Source organism: Chlorocebus sabaeus, chromosome 4 (assembly GCF_047675955.1).
Source record: "Chlorocebus sabaeus isolate Y175 chromosome 4, mChlSab1.0.hap1, whole genome shotgun sequence".
Taxonomy (NCBI): Eukaryota; Metazoa; Chordata; class Mammalia; order Primates; family Cercopithecidae; genus Chlorocebus; species Chlorocebus sabaeus.
The window spans coordinates 34,362,162-34,376,234 of NC_132907.1; the positions used below are offsets into that span (position 1 = coordinate 34,362,162).

General features: G+C 39.8%; 1 protein-coding gene across 4 annotated transcripts in view; it reads left to right on the forward strand.

The window, feature by feature from the left end:
- The window catches only part of ERCC8 (ERCC excision repair 8, CSA ubiquitin ligase complex subunit), an 83,007-nt gene that overhangs the window by 512 nt on the left and 68,422 nt on the right, over positions 1 to 14,073 (forward strand). The window lies entirely within an intron of this gene.

The window sequence follows — 14,073 nt, forward strand, 5'->3', positions numbered from 1 at the left end:
ATTAAAAAGGCAGAGGCCAGAGGCCAGGAATTGAACAAAGTTCAGAATGACTAGAGCGGAGAATTGGGGTAGGGACCATTGACAAGAGATGAAGTAGACAGAAACTGGATGAGGAAGAGCCATGTGTACTTGCGTAGAGGTGTGAAGATGAGAATAAGGTAACAGCTGTTGAATTTTGTTTTCTGCTTGGAGAATGGGTTGCAACTGAGAACAACAGTGGTAGCCAAGTTAGGTAACTGTTGTGATTACACTTGTCCGGGAGAGAGTTGATGGAAGCCTGGGCCACAGAGTTCCCAAGTAGAATAAAGATAGTGGAGACATTTGAAAAACGTCTAAGAAATAGAATCAGCAGTCCATGGAAATTGATTGGATACATGAATGACGAAAAGGGAAGAATGATTAATGATTCCCAGATTTATGTCTTGTATAAGAAGTTGAATGTTGGTAATATACTCTGAGAGAGGGTTTTCCAAAGGGAAGAAGCAAGTTTTACTTTTAATTTTGCCCACGTTAATTGAGGAACCTTTGAAGATATTTACTTGGGCGGTGGAGAACACAGTTGCCTATGAGTTCTGCGTTCCGGAGAAATTTAAATATTAGTTTCCAACATTTTATCTGTTACGTTTTCAGTGTTGTGAAATATCTCTGAGAGTTCCTTTAATGTGTTTTTTTGCCAGTGTCACTTCCTCTGACACATCATCAGCCTTTCATCACAACCACTTTTCCTCATTTATGTCTGTAAGTTCACCTTCACTGATTTCCTCAGTCTGCGTATCTAGAATGTCTCAAATGGTGGCAGTGTCATTGTTCCCACAATCAGCATGTTCCCACAGGCAGCTATTTTTTTCATTTGCTCCATTTTATGTTTAATGCAAGTTTCACTTCTAGTATTATCACTCTTTTAATGCATTTTCATTCTTTTGGCCAATTTCCTCTTTTAATCAGTAAAAATCCACGTGGGCTTATCTTAAGGGCACAGAAATATTAATAACAAACCTACGTGCTTTGCAGCCTGTGTGTGAACTTAATAACAGATTCACAGTGACCAATCACCCACAGACTTTGAAAGAAGTAAAATTGCAAATTGGTCACTAATTTTGATTCATTTATGTAATTACAGAAATGTTATTTATGTAATTATTTGTGGACTGAAAAGCTAGTAGCAAACTTTTATGCTATTTCTCACAGTTAACAAACTGTGGTAACTGAAATTCATACCAGACTGAGCCAAGTGAGGATTGCTTATATGTTTAAGACAAAGTATAATTTTTTTTTTTTTTTTTGAGACAGGGTCTTGTTCTGTCACCCTGGCTGGAATGCAGTGGTGCAATTACAGCTCACTGCAGCCTCGACTTTCCAGGCTCAAATGATCCTCCCATCTCATCCTTCTAAGTAGCTGGGACCACAGGCACGTGCCCACACACCTAGCTAATTTTTAAATTTTTTGTAGAAATGGGGTCTCCCTGTGTTTCCCATTCTGGTCTTAAACGCCTGGGCTAAGTGATCCTCCTGCCTTTGCCTCCTAAAGTGCAGGGATTTTATGTGCGAGCTACCATGCAGCCTAAAATTTTTTAAAAAATATTTCCATCATTAAGTGATGTTTTTGCTTAATTGAACAACTGTATAGTTCCATTTTATTCATAGGAGATGTCTACTGTTCTTCCTTGTCATCACATAAGGGCAAAAGCATGAACACTGATATGCAGTGTTCACAATTTACACCCTCTAAAAAAATTTTACAACTTTATTGAGGTATAATTGACATATGATATACTGCACATTAAATGAGAATATACAATTTGATGAATTTTGACATATATTTACTTTTGAAACCATTACCATAATCAAGAGAACATCCATAACCCTAAAAATTTTTTCACAGTCCTTTATAATCCTTCTCTCCCTTCTTTCTCTGCTTTACCCTCTTCCTTCTCTAGAAACCACTAATCTGCTTTAGGTCACTATAGTTTGCATATTTAGAATTTTATATAAATGGAATCTTTTTTGTCTGGCTTCTTTCACTCAGCATAATTACATTATTTTGAAATTTCTCCATGTTATTGCTTGTATCAATTCCTTTTTATTGCTGTGGAGTATCCCACTGTGCAGATATACCATAGTTTATCTAGTCACTTGTCGATGGGCATCTGAGTTGTTTCCGGTTCAGGACTAATATATTTACAGCTGCTCTGAAAACTCACATATGAGTCATTGTATGAACATATGCTTTTATTTCTCTTAAGTTGATACCTAACAGTGGAGCTACTAGATATATCCTTTACATTTTAAGAAACTGACAGTTTTCCAAAAGCATTTTCCAGTCCCACCACTATGAGGTGAGAAAGCTAGCTGCTCCATGTTTATGTTTCCCCTTTCCTGCTTTCATTTGACTATTTGAACATTATTTAGTATTCTATTTTATATACTATGATTTCAACTATATCTTTTTGTATAATTTTTTAGTGGTTGCTCTAGGAATTATAAAATACATACTTTGCATTGTCTATTTTGGGTCATTTCATTGTTTTACTGCTTCATTTGGCATGTAGAAACCTTATCAACCTTTCCCCTGCACCATATTTATTGTTGTCTTATATTTTATATTTACATACATTATATACTCCATCAGACATAATTTTTTTCAACCATCAATCATATTTTAAGGAAAAGAATAGCCTATTATATTTAACCAGATAGTTATCATTTCTGTTGCTGTCTCTTTATTCCTGATGTCTGAAATTTCCTTCTTATATCTTTTTCTTCTCTCTGAAGTGCATAGTTTATCAATTTTTTTAAGAGTAGGTCTGCGGCAGGAGGTGGCTGCAGCTACAGCACGAGTGTGGTCACGTGGCCGCTGGTCACCGCCACCACCCCCTCCAGCTCTGTTCTCTTTCAGGTTGGGCCGGGCCCTGCCGCTTCTGCAAGCGCCTGGCTGACTGAGGGAGACAGAGAAAGAGGAGGAGAGGAGGAGGAGGATTCAAGGAAGAGAAGCTGGGGAGCCCTTCTGCGCCACAGTGATATCAGTATCAAGATAAAAGTGTGGAATGGGAGAAAAATTCTCAAAGCCTGAAAGAAAATCTGGAGATGGTGTTTTTCCAGCAGCTCGGTTGAGGGAGAACTTGGCTTGTCTCTGTTTCTTGATTCCTCTTCAATTTCTGTTTCTTAACCAAGACTTGTGTTTGAAGAACTGTATTGTACTGAGCCTAAGTCATTTTTAATCTGTAACAGGAACATGCATTTTCACATGTCAACCGGATTTGTGGACCAATAAATTTATCCCCAAAGAGATGGGGTCTCACTCTGTTATCCAGGCTGGAATATAGTGGCGCAATCATAGCCCATTGTAGCCTCCATCTCAAGGACTCAAGGGATCCTCCCTCCTAGGCCTCCCAAGTAGCTGGGATTACAGAGACAGGGTCGCACCATGTTACTCTGACTGGTCTTGAACTCCTGGCCTCAAGCAATCCTCCCACCTTGGCCTCCCACTGTGCTGGGATTATAGAAATAGAAAAGCATATCCTTAAATTCATGTGGAATCTGAAGGGAGCTCAAATAGTCAATACAATACAGTCTTGAAACAGAAGAACAAAGCTTGAAGACTCACCTCTTCTGATTTTAAAACTTACTACAAAACTACAGTAATCAAAAGTGTTGTACTAGCATAAGGAAGACATATAGACCAATGAAATAGAAGAGAGAGCCCAGAAATAAAACCTCATGTATATGGTCAAATGATTTTTTTCCTTTTTCTTTTTTTTTTTTTTTTTTTTTTTTTTTTTTTTTTTTTTTTGAGATAGAGCCTCACTCTGTCGCCAGGCTGGTGTGCAGTGGCACGATCTCAGCTCACTGCAGCCTCTACCTCCTGGGTTCAAGCGATTCTTCTACCTCAGCCTCCCCAGTAGCTAGGATTATAGGCGCCCACCATCATGCCTGGCTAATTTTTATATTTGTGGTAAAGACGGGGTTTCACCATGTTGGCCAGGATGTTCTCAATCTCTTAACCTTGTGATCTACCCACCTCAGCCTCCGAAAGTGCTGGGATTACAGGTGTGAGCCACTGCGCCCAGCCGGTCAAATGATTTTTAACAAGAGTGCCAGGACTATTCAATGGAGAAAGGATAGTCTTTTCAACAAATGCTGCTGGGAAAATGGAATATCCACATGTAAAAAATGAGGTTGAACCCTTAACTAACACCATATACAAAAATTAACTCAAAATGGATCAAAGACATAAATGTAAGACCCAAAACTATAAAAGTCTTAGAAGAAAATAAGGAAAAAATTTTATGACAGTGATTTATTCGGCAGTTATTTATTGGGTATGACATCAAAGACACAAACAACAACAACGTAGAGGACTATGTGAAAATTTTTAAACTTTGTTAATCAAAAGACACTGTCATTAGGGTGAAAAGACAACCACAGAATGGAGAAAGTATTTGCAAATTATATATCTGAAAAGGGTTATATAAAGCATATATGGAGAACTCCTACAACTCAACAACAAAACAAACAGCTTGATTTGAAAATGGGTGACTTGGAAAAACATTTCTCCAAAGAAAATATGCAAATGGCAACAGGTAGACCAAAAGATGCTCAGCATCGCTGATCATTAGGAAAATCCAAATAAAACTGTAATGAAATACCACCTTATACCCGTTAGAATGGCTACTGTCACATCAAACAATAATATGTTTTGGCCGGGCGCGGTGGCTCACGCCTGTAATCCCAGCACTTTGGGAGGCCGAGGCGGGCGGATCACAAGGTCAGGAGATCGAGACCATGGTGAAACCCCGTCTCTACTAAAAAATAGAAAAAAATTGGCCGGGCGCAGTGGCGGGCGCCTGTAGTCCCAGCTACTGGGGAGGCTGAGGTAGGAGAATGGCGTGAACCCGGGAGGCGGAGCTTGCAGTGAGCCGAGCCGAGATTGCGCCACTGCACTCCAGCCTGGGCGACAGAGCGAGACTCCGTCTCAAAAAAAAAAAAAAAAAAAAATAATAATAATAATAATAATAATAATATGTTTTGGTGAGGACATGGAAAAAATTGGAACACTTGTGCACTGTTAGTGGGAAGGTAGAATGGTACAGTCACAGTGGGAAGCAGTATGGTGGCTCCTTATAAATATTGAAAATAGAATTTCCATATGATGCAGTGATGCCACTTTTGGGTGTATCCCCAAAATGTTTGAAAACAGGGTCTTAAAGAGATAATTTGTACACCCATGTTCATACCAGCATTATTCACAATAGCTGAAATATGGAAGTGTAAACTAAAAATAAAACTTCAAGCTTCTTAATTGTCTGAATGAACCTATCCTCTCAGCCAAGAGCATTCCACAGTTCAGGACGTGATGGGGAGGGGGCGATCACGCATTCCCCATTATACTCTCCCTTTGGAATTCAGGCACAACTGGCCAGCATTAACATTAAAACAGAAATCTTATGACTTTTTGTAGCAATAAGACACCGAATTCCAGCCTGACCAAAGTAAAGCATCACGTGACAGATAGCAGGCCCCAGGAGAAATTGAAGTATTTTGCCCCAAAATATATTCCTTTGACATATTTTAAAATGGCCCTGTAAAACTGTCTCTTGTAGGCAGAATCTACATTCTGTAGAGAATGCCTTTCCCTTTCTAGGTCTTTTCTTTGATTCTGGAGAGAATTATCTGAGTCTTTCATCATTTTAAGTCTCATAAGAAACATTTACAATCTATTCTTTCTGAAGCCTGCTACCTGGAGGCTTCATCTGCCTAATAAGAACCATGGTCTCTACAACTCCTTATCTTAACCCAGACACTCCCTTATATGGAATTTTAGGTGTTTATTTTTTATTTTTTATTTTTTGAGCACCCAGGCTGGATTGAGTGGTGCGATATCGGCTTACTGCGGCCTCTGCCTCTGGGCTTCACACGATTCTTGTGCCTTAGCCGCCTGAGTAGCTGGGATTACAGGCATGCACCACTATGCCTGGCTAATTTTTTGTATTTTTAGTAGAGATGGGATTTCACCATGTTGGCCAGGCTGGTCTTGAACTTATGACCTCAAGTGTTCCACCTGCCTCAGCCTTCCAGAGTACTGGGATTACAAGTGTGATCCACCATGATCCGGCCTCACTCCAGCTTTTTGTATTTTCAGTAGAGACAGTATTTTGCCATGTTGGCCAGGCTGGTCTTGAACTCCTGGTCTCAAGTGATCCACCTGCCTTAGCCTCCCAAGATGCTGGGATTACAGGCATGAGCCACCATGCCCAACTGGGTTTCTGGTCTTTAGGTAAACTCTTTTGACAAGTTGCCAGTTGGAAAATCTTCAAATCCACCTGTTAGCAGTGGCGAATCTATATGGGTCTGCAACAACTTGATTCTTGCCTCTTTGGAGGAACGAATTTTGCTGAGGGGCAGTAGTTGGTTTAAGGCAGAGGGAGAGACTGAGGCAAGTGTTAGAACAGGAGTGAGAATTTGTTAAAAAGTTTTCGAGCAGGAGTGAAAGGAAGCAGTACACTTGGAAGGGCCAGGCGGGTGACTTGCAAAATCCAAGTGCCCTGTTCATCCCTTGACTTGGGGTTTTATACATTGTTATGGTCCTGGGGTTTTTGCTGAAGTTGTGCATGTGTTCACTTGAGGAATTTTTCTCTTACCTGTCGAGCGTTCCCAGTGGAAGGTCGTGTAAGAGGCCATTTTGCCTCTGAGTGGGCCTGTTTGAGATCTTACTGAGAAGTGGATAACACCAGCTCCGAGTGTTTTCTATTAGGAGACTATCTTCCTGGTGCTGGCTGTGACCACTTATCATTTTAGAGAGGCAGTTTAACAACCACCTGACCATCACCTCATGGTCGCCTGACAGTCCTAGGGGCAACAGGTGGTGGGGGTGTGTGTGGGGGTTGCTCTCGTGCCCTGTCCATATCTGCTTAACCACCTACTCTAACATACCTATGAGCTAGAAGCCTCCACTTTGAGTTTTTGAGTTGTTCTGCCTTTCCTGACTGAACCATTGTACATCTTACATGTATTGATTGATGTGTTACGTCTTCCTAAAATGTATAAAACTGAGCTGTAGCCTGACCATCTTGGATACATGTCGTCAGGACTTCCTGAGGCTGGGTGTGTCACAGGCATGTCCTTAGCCTTGGCAAAATAAACTTCTAAGTTGAATGAGGAAAAAAAAAAGAGTAGGTGTAATGGTTTCTGAAAAGGAATCTGCAGCTATTCAAATCATTGTTTTCCTATAGGTAATTTATCATTTTTCTCTGGTTGCTTTGAAGACTTTGTCTTTAGTTTTCAGCAGTTTATGATGTGCCTGGTTGCAGATCTCTTTGGATTTATTCTAGTTAGGGTTCATTCTGCTTCTTGAACTTGTAGACTTATATCTTTCCATAAACTTGGAAACTTTCCAGCCATTTTTTCCAATATTTTTTCAACACTACACTCCTTCTCCTTTTAGACCTCCAGTGACATAAATGTTAGTGATTTTATAATTGTTCCTCTGGTCCCGAAGGCTCTGTTCTTTTTTCCTCCAATCTTTTTTCCTCTATGTTGTTAGACTGTATAATTTTAATGGATCTGTCTTCAAGTTCACAGATTCTTTCCTCTGCCATCTCCAATCTGTTAGTGAATACATTAAGTTAAAATAATTTTATATTGAAAACTAAAATTTCCATTTGGTTTTTATTTATGTCTTCTATTTCTTTGCTGAGACTTTCTATTTTAACATCTGTTTCAAGTGTGTGCCCAATGACTTGCTCAAGCTTTTTTTTTTAATTTTTAAAAATGGGGCCTCACTGTTTTTCCCAGGCTGGTCTTGAACTCCTAGGCTGAAGTGATCCCCTTGCCTCAACTTCACAAGAGTCGCTGGGATTACAGACTCGAACCACCATGCCAGTGTTGCTCAAGTTCAAGCATTTTACAATAGTTGCCTTGAGTCTTTATCAGATAATCTCAACACCTGCGTCATCTCAGCTTTGGCTTCTTTTGTTTGTCTTTTCCCATGCAAGTTGAAATTTTCATGGTTCTTTATATGCAGGGAAATTTTGGATTGCATCCTGGACATTTTGAATACTCTGGGTATTGTTTTAATCTTATGAAGAATGTTGATATTTTTGTTGTAACATTTAATTAGCAAGATTAGGTTCAGGCTACAAGAACCTACCTACTTGTATGGACTGTAGTTTTAATGTTAGCTCAGTTTTCAAAGTCTCTTAATATCTTCCCTAGGTGTATGCCATTCAGTGTTCAGACTGTGACCTGAGTGGTTAGCTCAATATTCAAAATCTTTTGTATACTACTCAGGGTTAGATCTATGCATGCCTCACTCAGGGATGAGTTCTGGAGTTTATAAACAACTTTATGGGATCACTTTCCTGAGCTCCTTCTTCTCTGTGATCTCTTGGATACTTCCCAATTTTCTGGGACTCCCTGTTTTGGCCATCTAGCCAGAAACTTTAGGGGCCACTTACCCTGTTCTGCCATACACTACCATGTTTAAGCCCAAGTCTGGGCTCAGAAGTGAGGAGAGAGGCAATAAGCAATGGGGATTGCCCCTACCCTCTTGGAATCAGGGCTGTGATGAACAGAGAAAACAATTTCCCTCCCTCAGAATTCCGGCTTCTGCAGGCCACTGTGTCTAGCCGTAGCCATTTCTGTCATGTGATTGTCTGTGACTATTTACTTTTCAGATTCCTCAAGTAGCTGTCTATGCATTTTGTTTGGTTTTTACAGTAGTATGACCCAGAACTGAAGTATTGAATAATGAATGAAATGATCAAATTCAGTATCACAACTCATAAAACAAGAATTAAAAGTCCAGTAATGTAAGGAAAATGATAAGAGATTAGGAGGGTAGATTCAAAAGATCTAGCAGGCAATAATAATTCCAGAAGAGCAAAACAAACAAACAGTAATTAAGAAAAATAATTGCAAAAAGATCTGGATTCGCAGACTAACAGGGCTCCCTGAAGTCCAGACAAGATTGATAAAAAAGACATAAAAGTATGTATACCTAATAACTTATCTAGCAATGAAGAAGAAATTATTAAAAGCTTCCAATGGTAAAGAATTTACCATTCACAAAGGTAAAACATTTCATCGGTAGTTCTAGAGACTAGAAAACGCTGGAATGATAACTACTAACAAAAAAAGGGTATCGAAGCCTGTAATCCCAGCACTTTGGGAGGCCAAGGCAGGCAGATCACTTTAACTCAAGAGTTTGAGACCAGCCTGGGCAACGTGGCAAAACCCTGTCTATACTAAAAATACAAAAATTAGCTGGGCGTGCTGGTGGGTGCAGTGGCAGGTGCCTGTAATCCCAGCTACTCATGTGGCTGAGGCACGAGGATCACTTGGTGGAGGTTGCAGTGAACCAAGACTGTGCCACTGCACTCCAGCCTGGGTGACAGAGCAGGACTCTCTCAAAAAGCAACTAAAAATTATCTAAAAATAAAAAAAGAAGTATTACAACCCAGGAATCCAAACAAACCAGTCTATCAGAAGAAATATCTTTGTGCTACAATTCATAGAAATATTTTACCCCATTTTCCTTCAGGAAAAAAATAGGAAAGAATGTTAATCAAAAAACAAATGTATTTGAATGAAATCTGAAGGTACATAAAAGATGAAGAGGAGAGGAAACCTGTGAACCTTGCAGTATGTGTATGATTAAATGTAAATATATAATAATAAACAAGCTGGAAATATATAATATGGTTGCTAAATTTTTTTAGACACTTCTCAGTTGACAAGATGGAAATGAATAGCAACTGCATTAAACTAGCAAAAATAAAGGTAAAAGAAGAAACCATGACATTAAATAAAGAAGGAATAATACCAAGTATATCAGATGTCATAGCAAAGGTGAACAGGCTGATTTCTTCCATTAAGAAGCATATATTACCAGATTAGTTTTTAAAACAAAGTAAAGCTAAAAGCTGTCTCCCATAAATACATTAAATTAAAATATTTTAAAATACAAAATTCTTAAATAGTTAAAAAGTTAAAGAATAAGGAGAGATCAGGCAACTATAAATAAAATGTGGACATCACTGCAAATACTAGATGAGGTAAGATTTAAGGTTAAAAGCACCAGACGTTTTAAAGAAGGACATTATATAAAGGAAGGACAATATTTAAAGAAGGACATATATATATACATATATATGGAGGAAATGAATAAACAATAAATTAGATTTAGTAGATACATGACTTTACATCCCTTAAATGGAGAATGTATATACTTTTTGTAAGTCAGTGGTACGTTTGCCAAAATTGTTCTTGGCCATTAAGTAAACTTTAACTTTAACAAATTCAAAAAGGTAGCTATCTTACAGGCCACCTTCTTTGATCATAAGCTATAGAAACTGGAAATAAGTCAATTAATGGTAACATCACCACCACCTCTCATGTTTTGGAAATTCAGAATTACATTTCAGAAAACTCTAGAATCAAAGATAAAATAAAAATTGAAATTACGAATTGGAAATCAGGAAAAGGAGAATAACCACTTCTACAACTTAGGGGACCCAGAGAAACTCACAACCTAAAAAAAAAGAAGAAAAAAAAATACACACACACACATATTAACTCATTGAACAAAAAGAATATGTCGCCATCTTAAGACACTAAAACAGAGGAGAATGAGAGGAAATGGTGAATAGGAGGCAGGACTAACTGGGCAGCTCCCACTCGGATGTACAGAGCAGTGTGTGGAGATGCATATCGTGAACATTTGCTTCAAAAACTACCACAGGAAAATCCCAGGAAAGCTGAGAAGATCCACGGACCCTTTGAAGGAGGTGGATTTCCGCTGCAGGCACTGCGGGACAGCCAAGGAACTGTGAGTCCTCTGACTTTCTCAGCTGGGAGACTTGAAGCCTGGGGCAAATTCTCAGCCCTGCTGGAAATAAACTCAGAGCTGTTGTGGGGGCACAGTGGGAGTGAGACCAACCCTTCAGGCTGCAGGTTGCATGGGAGCTGGGTGAGACCTTTGGCTGCTGGCCTTCCCCAACTTCCTTGGTGACCTGTGTGACACAGCAGAGGCAGCCATAATCCTCCTGGGAACATAACTCCATTAGCCTGGGAGCCATGCCCCCATCTACCACAGCAGCAGCAGCAAGCCCCACCCAAGCAGATCTGAGTTCAGACATGCCTAACCCTGCTCCCACCTGCTAGTTTTTCTCTACCTCCCTCGTAACTGAAGACAAAAGACATATTCTCCTGGGAGCTCTATGGTCCTGCCCACCACCTGACCCTAGGGCAAGCTCGTATCCTTTCTATACTACTGCAGTTGATGCCGTCTTGAAAGTGCCACCTTCTGGCTGGAGGCCAACCAACACAAAACCAGCGCATTTAACAAAAATACAACCAAGGGCCATCAGAGTCCACTTCACTCCCCTGCTGCCTCTACGGTTGCAGGTGCTGGTATCCATGGCTGAGAGACCTGAAGACAGATCACATCACAGGACTCTTTGCAGGAACTGCACTGTACCAACCAGAGCACGGTAGCTCTGCTAGTTGGCTAGATCCAAAAGAGAATCATTGCAGTTTGGCTCTCAGGAAGCCCCAACCTTAGCAGAAAGAGGAGAGCACCAAATCAAGGGAGCACTCGTGGGACAAAAGAATCTGAAGAACAGCCCTTGAGTCCCAGATCTTCCCTCTGACATAGTCTGCCCAAATGAGAAGTAACCAGAAAAACAATTCTGGTAATATGACAAAACAAGGTTCTTTAACATCCCCAAAAGATTACACAAGCCCACCAACACTGGCTCCAAACCAAGAATAAATCTCGGAATTGCCAGAAAAATAATTCAGAAGGTTGATTATTAAGCTAATCAAGGAGACACCAGGGAACGGTTAAGTCCAACTTAAAGAAATTTTTTAAAAAAATTTTTAAAAGAAATTTTTAAAAAAGATATGAATGAAAAAATCTCCAGTGAAATAGCTTGGATAGAACACTTTCACAACTTCTAGAAATAAAGGACACACTTAGAGAAATGCAAAATGCCTGGAAAGTCTCAGCAATAGAACCAAACAAGTAGAATAAAGAACTTTGGGGCTCAAAGACAAGGCTTTAAAATGACTCAATCAGACAAAGACAAAGAAAAAAAATTTTTTTAATGAGCAAAGCCTCCAAGAAGTTTGAGATTATGTTAAGCAACCAAACCTAAAAATAATTGGTGTTCCCAGTTATCCGAGGAAGAAGACAAATCTAAAACTTTGGAAAACATGTTTGAGAGAATAAACAAGGAAAATATCCCTGGCCTTGCTAAACATCTACACATCCAAATACAAGAAGCTGAAAGAACACCTTGGAAATTTATCACACAAAAAAATTATCACCTAAGCATACAGTCTTCAGGCTATTAAAGTTAAGACAAAGGAAAGGATGTTTAAGAGCTATGAGGCAAAAGCAGCAGATAACCTATAAAGGAAAACCTATCAGATTAACAGCAGATTTCTCAGTAGAAATCCTACAGTCTAGAATGGTTTGGGATCCTATCTTTAGCCTCCTTAAACAAAGCAATTATCAGGCAAGAATTTTGTATTCAGCAAAACTAAACTTCATGAATGAAGGAAAGATACAGTCTTTTTCAGACAAACAAATACTGAGAGAATTTGCCACTATGAAGCCAGCACTACAAGAACTGCTAAAAGGAGCTCTAAATCCTGAAACAAATCTTTAAAATATACCAAAATAGAATCTCTTTAAAGCATAAATCTCACAGGACCTATAATGAAGGGGTGGCCTGCCCCTCCACACCTGTGGGCGTTTCTCGTTGGGTGGAATGAAAGACTTGAGAAAAGAAATGAGACACAAAGTATAGAGAAAGAAACAGTGGGCCCAGGGTACCAGCGCTTAGCATACAGAGGACCCGCGCCTGCACAGGTCTCTGAGTTCCCTCAGTATTTATTGACCATTATTTTTACCATCTCAGAAAAAGGGAAGTGGCAGGATAATAGGATCATGGTAGGGAGAAAGTCAGCAGTAAGACATATGAATAAAGATCTCTGTGACATGAGTAAGTTTAAAGAAAAGTGCTGTGCCTTGATATGCATATGCAAACATCTCCATAAACCTTTTTAGTGCATAAAGAGCAGCATTGCTGCTAGCATGTCCCACCTTCAGCCCTAAGGCTGTTTTCTCCCATCTCAGTAAATAGAACATACAATCAGGTTTACACCAAGATGTTCCATTGCCCAGGGAGGGGCAGGAGACAGATGCCTTTCTCTATCTCAACTGCCAAGAGGCCTTCTTTCCTCTTATATTTAATCCTCCTCAGTCACAGACCCTTCACGCGTGTCAGGCTGGGGGACGATCCGGTCTTTCCCTTCCCACGAGGCCATATTTCAGACTATCACATGGGGAGAAACCTTGGACAATACCTAGCTTTCCTAGGCAGAGGTCCCTGTGACCTTCTGCAGTGTATGTGTCCCTGGGTACTTGAGATTAAGAGAATGGTGATGACTTTTAACAAGACTTCAGGCACTTGTTTAACAAAGCACACCCTGCACAGCCCCAAATCCATTAAACCTTGAGCCACCACAGCACATGTCTCTTGCAAGAACAGGGTTGGGGATAGGGTTACAGATTAACAGCATCTCAAATACAGAACAAAATGGAGTCTCTTATGTCTACTTCTTTCTATATAGACACAGTAACAGTCTGATCTCTCTTTCTTTTCCCCAAACTATAAAACCATACAATTAAAAAAAAGGTATTCAGGCAGCAACTAGCACAATGAATAAAACAGTACCTCACTTCTCAGTACTAATGTTGAATGTAAATGGCCTAAATTCTCCACTTAAAAGATACAGAAACCATCATTCTCAGCAAACTAACACAGGAACAGAAAACCAAAGACCACATGTTCTCACTTACAAGTGGGAGTTGAACAATGAGAACACATGGACACAGGGAGGGGAACATCACACACTGGGGCCTGTCAGGGGCTGGAGGGCAAGGGGAGGGAGAGCATTATGACAAATACGTAATGCATTAAGGGCTTACAATCTAGATGATGGGTTGATAGGTGCAGCAAACCACCATGGCATATGTATACCTATGTAACAAATTCTGCACATGTA